The sequence below is a fragment of the Myotis myotis genome, unplaced genomic scaffold (genome assembly GCF_014108235.1).
Source record: "Myotis myotis isolate mMyoMyo1 unplaced genomic scaffold, mMyoMyo1.p scaffold_m19_p_3, whole genome shotgun sequence".
NCBI lineage: Eukaryota > Metazoa > Chordata > Mammalia > Chiroptera > Vespertilionidae > Myotis > Myotis myotis.
The window spans coordinates 47,374,217-47,389,058 of NW_023416335.1; the positions used below are offsets into that span (position 1 = coordinate 47,374,217).

General features: G+C 40.8%; 1 long non-coding RNA gene across 1 annotated transcript in view; it reads right to left on the bottom strand.

Moving 5' to 3' along the window:
• LOC118651557 overlaps nt 1-14,494 on the bottom strand; it is an 87,094-nt gene extending 72,600 nt beyond the window's left edge. The window contains exon 1 of the long non-coding RNA XR_004966295.1: nt 14,377-14,494. This is a non-coding gene — a long non-coding RNA (uncharacterized LOC118651557). The remainder of the gene's footprint in view (nt 1-14,376) is intronic.
• Between the last annotated feature and the right edge of the window lie 348 nt (nt 14,495-14,842).

Sequence of the window (14,842 nt, forward strand, 5' to 3'; positions counted from 1 at the left end):
ATAATTTCTAACTTGTTAAAAAAAAGTTATTTCCTGCTTTTTTAGGAGAATAAATTTTACTATAAATGTGAATCCACAACCTTCTTCCATTTAAACACCAGCCAGTATGAGTCATAAGATCTTAGAGAAAGATGACATACTAGCAGACTGATGCATCATTTAAGTTTTCTCACCTGTCATTAAAAATCTAAGTTAAAAACAGATTAAGTATAGTCTTTTTAACTATTTGGTATAAAATAATAATTCACCCTTATAATAAAATTGTACTATATTTACACAATTTGCCAAATTGTACAGTTGTCTATTTACCAAATATAGCTTGATAGTGCAGTAGTTCCAAAATAATCATTAACTTGGTTAAAAAGTTGTTAAAGCTTTAATTACCAATTTACAAGAAATACAAGACACAGAGGAACATTTAATAAAGGGACTTGAGATCAGCAAAGTCCAGACTGGGAAACTCAAAGACAACCAATGGGTTTATTCAAAACAAAGAAAAAAAGTAAAAGAGATAAAGATCTATAGACTAAAGAGACAAGCTGCACATTTATCAATTGCAATTAATGAACCGTATTTGTATCCTTATTTGAAAAATCTTGTCTAAATCGTTTGAGATGAGAAAATTTTATGATATTAAAGATTAATCCAGATCCATACCTAGCTTGAATATTTTAATTAATGTTGAAGACAATTAACATTTCCCCCATTTCCCTAAAAGTCAAGTTCTAGTATCCAGTAAGGTCTTACCTAAGAACTCTAAAATTCAAATTGTGAACTTCAGATAAGTAATCTAGCAGAGGTCTCCTACTGCTATATTTGCTGATCGCATCAAACAGAATTTCTTTCCCTAAATCTGTTCTATCCAGTTGCTTCAAAAAATGTCTGCTTATGTCCAACACCATCTGGTTTGGATGGTATCCCAAGCAGTCAACTGCTGCAGAGAGCTACTCATCTTCCCTATGGGGAAACTATTTTTAAAATGAAGGGAAAAATAAATATAATCCCAGTACATAATTTTCTATTTTATGTCTGTAACCAGCTAAAATTTCTACACAATCAGATATATATATGTAATTCTTTTCTATATATAGTGAGGTTCAACTTAATGTTTTAATGGGCTTTCTCTCTTTTTCTCCCTAAAATAAAAGATATGTAAAGATCTGAATAAAACAGCAGAATTCAAACTCCTCTAAAATTCAGAATTTAGACTCAGCAATTCTAATAAACTTGCTCAGGGTAACAGACAAGACTAGATTCCAGATATGAATCCTAGACCATTATTTTTCCAACACACTGGTGCTTATTTCTAAGTACTGTATGTGATCTATGATCACTGACGTTGGCTGGGAAAGAATAAAGAAAAACAAGTTAGAGTTCCAAATAACTATATATTAAATACTCTTTCTAGTAAATTGCCACCTGGGTAGCTTCAGGGGAAACTGCTGCATTTCAAAAATAAATGGTTCACTTTTTATATTTAATCTTACTTATATAGTTTTATTTTTTAAATGTTTTTATTGATCTTACATAGGTTTAAAAAGCCAATTATATACTCCACTGTCACAAAATCAGGAATACTAACTCTACAGTGACCCACCTGTGCTATCTTAAACAGGTCACTTCATTTCTGGGCATCAGTTTTATCAGGTGAGATGTGGCTAGATGATTTTCAAGGTAACTTCTAGCACAAATTCTGATTTGGTATTTTAAAGTTTAGATAATTATAAAATATCTTCAGATTACCTTTTATTCTCCAAATATAAATTCTTATAGAATGTGCTTCCAATTATAGTCACCTCATAGTTGTGATTCATTAGCAAAGCCCTCATCTATCTACACAAATAAAAGACAAAGATGCTAATTGACCATACCTTTGCTACGCCCCAAGCCATGCCCATCAGCCAATCAAAGTGACTATATGGAAACTAACCCAACCAAGATGGCGGCCGGCAGCCACGGAGCTGGAGCAAACAGGAGGCTTGGTTGCCCCGGTGATGGAGGAAGCCAAGCTTCCTGCCTGCCCTCCCCGGCTGTAGCCTCTGCTCAAGGCAACAAAGTTTCAATTATAGAAGATAAAAAAAATCCCAGATACCTGCTTCCAGCCAGCCTCCACTGGGAGCTTGGGTGGCTGGGGGCCATGGCTAGCCTGCAAACAGCCCTCAGCCCCTCACCAAGGATGGACAGGCACCCCAGGGGGACCCCAACACTGAAGGGAGTATGGCCAGCCTGCAAACAGCCAGCCATCAGCCCCTCACTCAGGTTGGCCAGGCACCCCAGCGGGTCCCCCACCCTGATCCGGGACACCCTTCAGGGCAAACCAGCTGCCCCCCCCCCCCCCCATGCACCAGGCCTCTATCCTATAGAATAAAAGGGTAATATGCAAACTGACCCTAACAGCAGAAAGACTGGGAATGACTGGTCACTATGACACACACTGACCACTAGGTGGCAGACACTCAATGCAGGAGCTGCCCCCTGGTGGTCAGTGCACTCCCACAGGGAGAGCTCTGCTCAGCCACAAGCCAGGCTGACAGCTGCCAGTACAGTGGTGGTGTTGGGAGCCTCTCCTGCCTCCTCAGCAGTGCTAAGGATGTCCGACTGCAGCTTAGGCCTGCTCCCCACACTGTGCCACCTGGCAAGTGAACATCCTACGAGGGCTGCTGGGCTGCCAGAGGGATGTCTGATTGCCAGCTTAGGCCCAATCCCCCCAGGGAACGGGCCTAAGCCAGCAGGTGGTCATTCCCTGAGGGGTCCCAGACTGAGAGAGGTACCAGGCTGGGCTGAGGGACTCCCCCCCACCGCCCCTGAGTGCACAAATTTTTGTGCACCAGGCCTCTAGAATATATATAAAAGCCTAAGCAAAACAATGACCAGTTGCTATGACATGCACTGACCACCAGGTGGCAGACACTCAACCAGCTGCCCCCTGGTGGTCAGTGCGCTCCCACACTGGGAGTGCGGCTCAGCTGACTGACCTATCCTGGCAGACCACCAGCCAGGTGCCAGCCACTCACTCTCTCAGTAGTTCTGCAGGTCCAATCTCTGGAGAACGGGCCAGGCACTGACAGACCGGCACCGCCAGCAGGATCTCAACAGTGCCACCAGCCTCCTGGAAGTTGGCCTCGGGCACCACGGCCGCTTCCCCTCCCTAGATGCTCCGTAAGAAGAAACGATATAAAAGTAACCGCCATGTGGCTGCTGACAACTGGCACGAATATCAGTGGGACGGATCTGGATCCCAAGCCTGCAAGGGCATCCCATTGCTGCCCGCCCAGAGTGTCAATCGTGTCCTGGACCCCCCTCACCCCCCACTTCGGGTGGGTGTCAGAGGCAGGGCTCACAGCTGGTGAGCGCTGTTGTGGTGGCACGAGCCTCTCCCTATTGGGACTGACTGGGTGCGAGCCTGCGGCAAGCGCAGTGGGACCACGATGAGTGGGAATGGCAGGCAGGAGCATCAGGCAGCATTGGACTGTGGGTTTCAGCCTGATCCACACAGGCCACCCCGAGGGACCCCACCCATGCACAGGAGATTCGTGCACCAGGCCTCTAGTCTTCTATAAAATGCAATATTGCAAGAGACTCCTGACTGGCTTTCCCCAACTGGCTGTCTGGAAAGCTGCCAGGATCACCTTTTGAAATGATACCTTGGTTAAAATCTTTCTGTGGCCTCATAACACTTGTAGGATCAAGGCCATAACCCTTAATACGTCATGTGAAGCACTATTAATTGCTTTACATAAATTATCTGATCTTCATAGCAACCATTGGAGGTAGTTATCATCTCTACTTGACAGAAAGAAAACAGGTTCACAGACATTACAAGTTCCAAACTTTACATTTTAAGAGGTGGTACCAGGATTTGGTCTCATGGTTCACATGACTTCAAGATATTTGTTAGCTATGTATGTCTTATATATACTAGTATGTATGTATGCATAGATAGGGTATCTCCAAAAATGTAGGGTATACACATATTTTGAATAGTTAGAAAGGCAGTATTTATTAAAATACATTTCATTTTCAAAGCTGAGCTATCAGCTGTTAAAGTGTGTATACATTTTTGGGGACAATCTGTATATTTTCAGGAATAAACTAGTATATTAAAGCTTCCTATTATGCAGGCATATGAGTTAAGCACTTTTAAAACAGTGTAAATTAATTTTGATTTCTGCACAATAGGGACTTATGACCTATTACAAAATAGTGTAGGCCCAGTAATGAAGTAAGATTTTAACCAAATTAAAACAGAAACCTCATCAAGCTTTCAGAATTTTCCTATCAGTATATTCCATTGTAATTAACCAATATTTGGAAAAACTACAAAGAGAAATAATAAACAATAAGAAAGTTGACCTTAGTTTTTAGTAAGTCAATGAAAAGAGGGAGTAGCTCATCATTAGCCTGCTGGTGTGCTGTTTTTAAAATGCTTATACACACACTACATGCCCTTTTATACTGCTCAGTGAGCCTCAAAAAATTCTGTGGTGTTAATTTTTCAGGTTTCCATTTGTGTTCAGTATATTTCTTTCTTTATTTTTAGAACAGTTTGGCAGAGAAATTGAAAAGTCATTATTGCCCTTAAATAGTCTTAAAAGGAAAACAATATGTACCAGTACAAACAATAGTAAGGAATTAAAAGGAATTGTAATTAAAGAAACTGCTACTTGAAATTACCTTCCTACCTTTTTAGATAAAATAGAACATGTGAGATGAAAGCACAAGTTCCTGAAGGATATTAAAACACCATTCAATGCACTAGTCATGAATTTTAAGTGGATTATTTGAAATTCATCTGTTTTGTTCTAATGGATATAAGGAGTGCAATGAACCACTACACTGTGTTCACTGACAGCATAATTGTTACACAGCTTCTAGCAATTTTAACATTTTTACATGAAAAATACTGATATATACATACAAAGCCTTTTACTGTATATTTGTATATCCCCTCTACCGAAAAATGGATAATTTACCACTTACCCATTACTATACCAGTTTAAAGTAATCAGCAAGATTAATTTTAATTTTCAAGTATTTAATTAAAGATATTTCATAAGCAAGTAATAAACAAAAAAAGTAATTGTTGCTAGCCTTCCAGATAGTCTGCAAGCAATGTCAAGAATTGAATTATTGAGAATTAACTGAATAAATCAAGCCGAACCTAAGATTCCCCAGTGGTACAGCATTAGTCTCTACTGAAAAGAGCCAGCAGTAGGCATTTGATGGAATTGCAAAATGAGCCAGCACCAGGTCATTTGGTGTCCAGAAATCAGGAGTAGCCACACTACCTTTAGCCACAATGCTTAAATGAGTGTTAGCAGCTAACATTCTTAACTTACTAAAATACTAGAGATTATAAATAAGATTTTTTTAAATGAATTCAATACCTGCTCTTTCATATTTTTATAAATTTTCACTTTATTATTAGTAAGAGCTAACATTTGAGTACTTATAATGTAAGAAGGCTCTGCCTTCTCTCATTTAATGTTAATGAACTTCTCCGTCAAAGTTATTAATAACACTAGAGGCCCGGTGCACAAAATTTGTGCACGGGGGATGGGGGTGTCCCTCAGCCTGGCCTGTGCCCTCTCACAGTCCAGGAGCCCCGTGATCGATCACCCCAAAGATGTAGGCCCTGCCCACCAGGCTGGAGCTCCTCCCAGAGGGAGGCCTGCCCACCCGCCACAGCCCGCCTGTCGGTGGCCTGGGACTCCCTCAGCAGGGTGATCATGGGGCAATGGCTGGGCCCCAGACCAATCAAATCGCACCTGCCTTGGCTGGCCTGGTGCCAGGGGTGTCATAGGGTGTTCATCCAGAAGGTCGTCCGGAAGGACAATCAGAAGGTCCTTCAGCTGTCCGGTCTAATTAGCATATTAGCTTTTATTATTAGAGATTATTTTGAGGAAACTGAGACTTAGTGAGTTAAGTAAACGTGCCTCATGTATTAATCTACTCTACTCGGGCTGCTGTAACAAAAACAAAACTATTTAAGACTGGGTGACCTAAATAACCATTTCTCACCGTTCTGAAGGCTAGAAGTGGCAGATCAAAGTTCTAGTGTCAGAAACCAATTGGGTTTTTGATGAAATTCTTTTTTTCTTCTTTTTTTTGCTTATACACTGCTGCCTTCTCACTATGTCTTCACATGACCTTTCTTTCGTTCGTGTTGGGGAAGTAGGAGAGCTCTCTAGTGATTTGGTCTTATAAAAACCCAATTCTATCGAATCACAGTGCCACATTTATGACTTCATTAAACCTTAATTACTTCCATAGGGCCCATGTCTAAATACACTGGAGTTAGAGCTTCAAAATATAAATTTGGGGAAGGGGTGGGGGGTGTCACAAACAGTCCATAAGCCTCAGTCACATAGTTAGTAAATAGATATTATCTTTCAATGTTATATTTAAGTATCATGTAGAGTCAGTTACCAGATCATTTTAATGTTAACCTTTCATTGGAGACTTGGATTCAGTGAAATAGCTTTTAAAGAGCCACAGAGAATTAAAAAAAATTCTAAAATTTCTGAATCCTTAATCAAACCATTTAAACACACTTTGAAGTCACTTCTCCTAAAATAAGGTAGGGTACCAAAACTGCTATAATTAATGCTGCCCATAGTACACCATACAAGAGGCAACATAGGAAAAGAAGACAGGCAAATTCAAACTCGTAGAGATCAGACTGCACTTTAAGTACTAGTAAAACAGACTTCTGGACTAGTGATATTAAGGAAACACTTAAATCCTAACACTTGAACTATCAATAGGTTAGATACAAATTATAAAAGGTAAGGCTGAGCCACTTAATCATTTGAGTTTAGTAAAACAAGTGAAGGGGGTATAAGTGATGATGATGAGGGAATGCAAGCCTACATGACATGGAAAAGAATGATGTTCAGAGGAGAATTAAGAGTCAAGAGTAAATTTCCCCTTATAAACCTGAGTCTTGAACGTGGGAAATCAGGAAGTCCTTCAGGTTGAATTAACACCGTATAAAAGATTTACAAACAGGTCAGAGCAGAGTAGTGTGCACCTGTGAACCACACAGTTTCCAGATTCCTCCAGGCACGACACCATTGGCACTTTCAGGTCCCTTCTCTTCTCACTGACCGTTAATTAGCAACAACTGCATCTTAGGGTTTTCCCTCAAGCATTATCACCCACAGAAGCAAACAAATCACATTCATTAATTACAGTGAAGTCAATGTGCCAAAACCCACATTGGGTTAACCTGTTCGTTTTTAATGCTGACTTTGCCAAATAATACAGATACCCTACAGCAAGCATGTCCAACTCAAAGCCTAACACGGGCCAAATAGAGGAGGTATGTGGCCTGTGGGCCACGAGTTTGACATGCTTGCTCTACAGGCTGATTGGAAATTAGTTATTTATTAGCTAAGACAAAATAACAGCTGAAGTAAATATTGGTATAGCAGACCATAGCAATAACATGAGTTATTGCTATTTCTAAAAAAGATTCAAGAGACTAGGAAAAATCAATTAATGTTCACAATTTAAGCTTCATCTAGTTCTCAAATCTCTTTCATATGAGCTAGACAAGTCTTTAAAATTCATCACTATCCACATCTTGATACTTCTTATTTACATCTGGTTGAGCATTTTCTAAAAGTATCATGACCAAAGGAATCAAAGAGTCTATTGACCAGCTGTAATAACCATGGATAAGAGACTTGCTCTTTGTAGACAGGTTTTTTCATCTATTGATGCAAGCATGGAACACTATTTAAGATTAGCCTGGGAGGAAATTAATGATCCTAAGGGTTCGGAGATTAAAGATTTATCTCCTTCCATTTAGATATGGGCATTGAACACTAAATAAAATAGGTCAGATCTATAACAAATGAAGATTAGGAACATATGTGGCTGTCAGATACACCAACTTTGGAAAGCCTAACAAGAGGCTAAGAAATTGTTTTAAGCTGTATCTGTAGAACCGTACACATGCTCTTAAGCACTATATAAATCTAGGCTAGTTGACATTTCTTAAGCAGTCTCATCTTTATTTGCTTGAAAACAGATTTTTTTCCAAAAGCAAAGACCTGCTTTTGAATACACATTTGTATTTCACCAGAAGTGTTTAACAATAAAAGGGTTAAACATATAAAACATTAAATACCAATACAACCTTTGTAATACTGCTAAGAATTATCTTTGCTTTTGAGAATGCATATTAAATCAAATAACAATTCCTTTTAAAAAATCAAGTCATAAAGTAAACATATCAAGTCAATTAAATTTGCTCAAAAGTTACAAGGGGATAATCAGCATTAACCATAATCCATGCAGTCATGCCCCTGTTGTGAAAACTATTTAAGGGTGAGAAAAAGTTTCTATAATCACTTCAGATAATAAGATTATATTAAAATTCTTAATCAGATTAATATATACATCATAAAATTGGACCTCAATGTAAGGTAAACATACAGAGTTACTAAACACTAAAAGTCGAAATGAGTATTTAATTTTATTTTCATTCTCAGGGTTTAGTTTGGACCAAATATATATCACATAGCCTACATCTTCCTACAAAACTTTAAGAAACAGTGAACTAATCTATTATTAAAACGCCCTTATAATTCAGAAGTTCAATTTATTTAATTGCCTCAACATACAAAGTATAATGGCTTATTCAATACTTATTAGTTCTAGATTCTTGTCATCTGCTGAAAATAAAATTATAAGAAGTGCTAACTTATTGGTTCTCAGTGGGCATTTTACCCCCATGGAATAAATGGCAATGTATAGAATCATTTGAGTTTGTCCCAATCATGTGCTGATGGAGGATGGGAAAGGTGGGAGTGCTATAGCATCTAACAGATATGGGGAAGGAATGTTGTTAAACATCGTACAATCCACAAGGCAGCCCTCACAACAGACAAAATGCCAACAGTGCTGAGTTTAACAAACCTTGGGTTGACTGAAATAATACTTGGGTATGGAAATTGTGCTAAGGCAGCAGATACAGTGCTAGTTGATACAAATACAAAGAATAAGAAAAGAGATTGAACTAAAGTCCCAGAACCTGGGTTTCACCTTTGGCTCCATCACTTACTAACAATGAAACCTTGGTCAAATTGTTCCGTTGCAAAACAGAGCTAATCTCCCTTTTCTCAGTTATTGTGAGGAACATATAAAATAATATATGCAAAGTGGCTAGGACAGTGACCAGGAATCAACCAATGTAGAACAAAAAATAAAGGGAAAATGTCACAGTACAGAGGATCCTAAGGAAACATGAAAACTCAATTTAATACAGATGAGTTCCTGGAATGGAAAAGGGCATTAGGTAAAACCTAAGGAAATCTAGGGTCTCTTACCCTTTGAGACAGCATGGAGGGACCTGGAGAGTATGATAAGCAAAATAGGGCAATCAGAGAAAGACGAGTATCACATGATCTTACTCATATGTGGAATCTAACGGACAAAACAAACTGATGAACAAAATAGACCCAGAGACATAGAAGTATGGAACAGACTGATGAATCTCGGAGGGAAGATGGATGGAGTGGGGGGGGGGGGTAGGGGGGGATTAACGGTGGAATTTATATACATATATGCATAATCCATGGACACAGACAATAGTGTGGTAAAGGCCTGGGGTGGAGATAGGTTCGGTGTTGTAGAAAAAAAAGGGGGGGGGGGCATCTGTAATACTTTCAACAATAAAGATAAATTTAAAAAAATTAAGGAAATCTAAATAAAGTATGAACTCTAATAATCATTTCAATATTAGTTCTTTGTGACATATCATATTATGGTAAGATGTTAGTAACAGAAACTGGTAGCAATATGTACTAACTTCATGACATTTTTGTAAATCTAAATCTGTTCTAAATTTTCTTAAGTTATTAAAAATACTGTTATTAACTACTGTTTTCTTCCTTTTTCTGAACTCATCTACATAATCCACACCCTCTAGGAATTTTCCCTTGATTTACTCCTAAAATCTGTATGATGATGTCAAACTTCAAAGAGCAATCAACTGAAGACTTTCAGGAGGTGAGGAGACAAGATGTGATACCTACCACAGGATTTAACTCTATCTAAATATAACAAATATGTAAACCCCAGAACGTTTAGGATATAGGAAGCTTTTCAGAATTTTCTTTACAGAACATTACAGGATTGTCAAGATAAAAGAAAAGACCAAATTTTATTGAACAGTAACCAAAACCTCTGGAAATAGACAAATGTAAAAATAGAAGTGTGTTATAGGTGTTAAAACTGGGCAATGTGACTGAGTGAAAAAAACTTCTTATACTATAATCCCAAGAGTGCAACCCATTCACTGGATATTGATTTTGCTAGTCCAAAGTTTGCTTTTCCTCTTCTATGGTATTAGAGACTTCATGCTGACGACTTAGGTGCCCTATAAAAACAATGCTGCAGACAGGTAAAATAATCTCTACTAATAAACACAAAGTTTACATGTTAACAGAAATACAGGCATGCCTTGGAGAGTCCAGACCACCATTCAAGTGAATATTGCAATAAAGTAAGTGCTAATTCTTTTAGCTGGTAGAGGGTCTTGCTTCCAATTTGTAGAAAATGCAACATCTATGAAGCACAATAACGCTAAGCACAATAAAATGATGTAAGCCTGTAAAAATAAAATATTGGCACCTGCTTTAAATAAACAGATTAATGAGATAGCATATGGGATATACTTTGAGTTCCCTGGAAAAGTTACACCAGGAAAATTTAAAGAATTAGGTTACAGTATACAGGGTAACAGAATAACATATATTTTTTATCTATCTGTCTACTTTTAAAATGCAGTACTGGTAAAGGCTGCCATATAGACCTTACCTCTTATTTCTTGTATTTAACTCAGGCCCCTGGTCTTTACAGCCCTTTAAGGTACAAAAGATTTACAAATAGAGAAACAAAAGTACAAAGTCATTTGCCAGAACACTCAGAAAAGAAGCGGTATTTTGAGTTCAGTTGTATTTGCTCCCAAATACTCTGAAGTCCTAACATAGGTGCATGTGAATGTAATCTTATTTGGAAAAAGGGTCTTTGCAGATGTAATCGTTTTACAATGAGGTCATTCTGATAGGGCAGTGTCCTTATAAGGCACTGGTTCTCAACCTTCTGGCCCTTTAAATACAGTTCCTCATGTTGTGACCCAACCATAAGATTATTTTCGTTGCTACTTCATAACTGTAATGTTGCCACTGTTATGAATCGTAATGTAAATATCTGATATGCAGGATGGTCTTAGGCGACCCCTGTGAAAGGGTCGTTCGACCGTCAAAGGGGTCGCGATCCACAGGTTGAGAACAGCTGTTATAAGGGGAAAAGACACACGTAGGGAGAAGAGAGGCCCAGGACAACAGAGGCAGAGATTGGAGTGACGCATCTACAAGTGAAAGAATAACAAAGATTATGGACAACCAAAGGCTAGGAAGATACAAGGAAGGATCTTCCCTAGAGAATTCAGAGGAAGTGGAGGCCTTTGACTCCTTGATTATGGACAGCTAGCTGCCATCACTATATGTATATAGAATTGATTTCAGAGAGGAAGGGCGAGGGAAAGAGAGATAGAAACATCAACAATGAGAGAAAATCATTGATCAGCTGCCTTTTGCACGGCCCCTTCTGGGGATCGAACCCGCAATGGGGCATGTGCCCTTGACTGGATTCGCATCTGGGACCCTTCAGTCCACAGGCCAATGCTCTATCCCAGGGGTGGGTAAACTTTTTGACTCGAGGGCCACAATGGGTTCTTAAACTGGACCGGAGGGCCGGAACAAAAGCATGGATGGAGTGTTTGCGTGAACTAATATAAATTCAAAGTAAACATCATTACATAAAAGGGTACGGTCTTTTTTTTTTTTTTTTTTCCGTTTTATTCATTTCAAACGGGGAGGATACAGCCCGTGGGCCGTAGTTTGCCCACGGCTGCTCTATCCACTGAGCCAAATCAGATAGGGTAACAATAAATTTCTCAGTCCACCAATTTGTAGCATTTCATTATGACAGCCCTAGGAAACTTGCCGGGGCTCTTGTCCCAGCATCAAGAAGGGTTCAGGAATCTGGAAAAGGCTGTGAGTAGATGACATAGGAATCCAGAGACTAATAAAGAGTCCAGAGACGAGATAAAAATTTGAAAGGCATTAGGGGTCAGAGGACCTTCAGCTAAAGGAACTGAAGACTCCCTCCTTGTCTAAGATCCTTGCTTTTATTAACACAATTTGTCCTAAGGCAAGGTGGAGATAATACACTTCAAAGGGTAAGGTTTCAAAGGGTACAGAAGCATTGTCAGTTTGAGGAATAGCCTACGGCTGTTCAGGTGTTTGGCCAGTAGGAGGCAATAACATGTAGATGAAGATGCCCTTTAACTGTCTGGCAGCCACAATCAGTTTCCATTCAGGTATGGGGAAATGCCTTTAGCCATTCCCAATAGGTGACTACATGGGTGACTCAACCCTGTTGAGTCCCCAAGTTTCATCAACCTTTTGATGAAATTATGAAATGCTGGAATTGGTTCCCGGCACAACTAACACAATAAGAAACACAGAAACATGGGCTCCCATTACTGCGTCACTAGGACTAGAAGGAGGGAGTGAAGTATAGGAAGTGAGATTAACAAATGCCAACTGTAGCAAGCAAAACCAGTGAAATAGCACAGTGAGCCCTCCCTGCCCATTGCACCACCTGCTGATCTGATAAGAGTGGTCTTCTCCTTGGATTCAAATCCACTAACCAGCACTTCCACTCTTCCCTCTGAGAGCCATCAACTCGATTTCTGATACAAATTTCCTTACAGCACCTAGGGATCTATTCGCAAATGCCTGCAGCTCAGAGTTGGTATTTTGGCTGTTGGAGAAGATAGGTGCCACATTTTGCATCAGATAAAAACCTGGCAATTTCCTTCATTCAGAAAGTGAACCTTAGGATTTTTCAAAACTGTTTCCAATTACCAGTTGAAAAGTTTTTAAATTCTTAAATATTGATGTATTTCCCTTCAATCCATAATATAAAGATAAAATTCAGAATTTTGTCACCATGTGTTAATCTGAATCTTTCAAATGGGAGAAGAGTAAGGTCAATTATTAAGATCTTAGAAAGGCACACATGAAAAGAGGTTCTCTTTCAAATTTATCATTAGCATTTTGAAAATTAAAAGGAACATTAGTAACTCAAACTCAAGCCTGAGGCCACTTGACCTAACCCTTTTCTCATTTGTCACCTTGAGGAAGGAGTCCGTTTCACTGGTTGCCTTTTTACAAAAGAGAGACTTTTATTAGATAGAGAACCCAACTCCTAGATCACGGCAAATTGCAGCTCCAGAAAGGGGGAGTGTAATTTATCTAAGAGAAAAGGGTCAGCTGTTAACTATATATCTTAACAATAAAATGAATCACACCCGTTTACTGAGTTATATCAGAACTGATCATCCAATTCTATTCATTATTTTGCACATTTGAAGAACCCATGCTCCTAGTCAAAAGATAAGATTTAGCGCGTTGGCAGAACCTATCAATTTCCCTCCTAATGTCCTGTTGGTATTAAAACAAGTCAAAAGCTTATATTCATTGAAATATTGCTTATCCTCAGTAAGTGCAACTAATAAATATTTTATACCAAGTTCCTGCTAACTTATTTAACAGAAACCTCTCATCTCCCTCAGGAATTCTGGAGAGAAGAGCAAGATGAGCTTGGCACCTGAGATTTTACCAGCCTGGCAAATAAGGTGGGTAACAGAGGTACTCCTCCCCAGACCATATTGTGAAGCTGGGATGCAAGAGTGTGTGTGTGTGTGTGTGTGTGTGTGTGTGTGTGTGGTGCGGGGGTGGGGGGGGAAGGGAGGGCAGAGGCAGGGGAGGGTGGATGGGTGGGAAGAGATCCACTAAAGAACTTGTATGCATATACGCATAACCCACGGACCCAGACAATAGGGCGGTGAAGGCCTGGGGCGGGGGACCATAGCGAGCTGGAAGAGGTCAATGGGGGCAAGGGGAGGACATATGTAATACTTTCAACAATAAAGATTAAAAAAATAAGAGAGCTCCTTAAATTCAAGTATCATCATCCTTGCCACAAGCAATGCTGCAGAGCACAAGCCGGGGGACCTGTCCAGTGCCGGCATGTAGCGCGCGCATAGACGAATACGCGGCGAAGGTGAAGTTCAAGTTTGGGTAACTTAGCAAAGCCGGCTGTGAGGGTAACCCGTGGCCAGAAAAGAACCCAATTCTCCAACACCGCGGGGCGCCCACCCAGCGGCTGCTGCTGCGCCGGGTCCAGAAGTCGCTGCGGGGGGCACGGACGGGGCGGGGGCAGGGCAATCCCCGCTCGGCCGCCACGCTCCCGCGCCTCCCACCCCCCAGGACCTAGATCAGGAGCACCTACCCGGTTCCTCTGCCCCGAGCGGAGCCGCGGAAAGACGAAAGCTTCCGGGTGGCCGCTGTCTCCCGCACCGTGGCCAGGAGTCGGGCTAGCCCGTAGCCAACACCTCGGACCGCTGAGAGGTCAGCAGCCCCGCCGCGCAGCCGAGTGTGGGCTCCGGGGAGGGGCTCCCGCCAGGCCCCGCCCTCGCCACGGGCCAGCGGAGGTCCTGAGGCTGTTGCCTGGGGCAGCCGGGGCAGCCAGGTCAGCGCGGCAGGCGGTGGGGCTTAGGGCCGGTGCGGCCTCGCCCCCCAGAGCGCCTCTGACTCCTCAGTATTAGGCAGGTACCCAGGTGCTGGTATTTCACTGGTCTCCAACCACCCGGCCTGCTTCCAGTTCGACCATCAACCACCAAGTCCAGGGCAGGGGTAAGTGCATGGTGGACTCAGACCACCTGAGTTCAAACTGTTATTGTGTGTGTGTGTTTTAA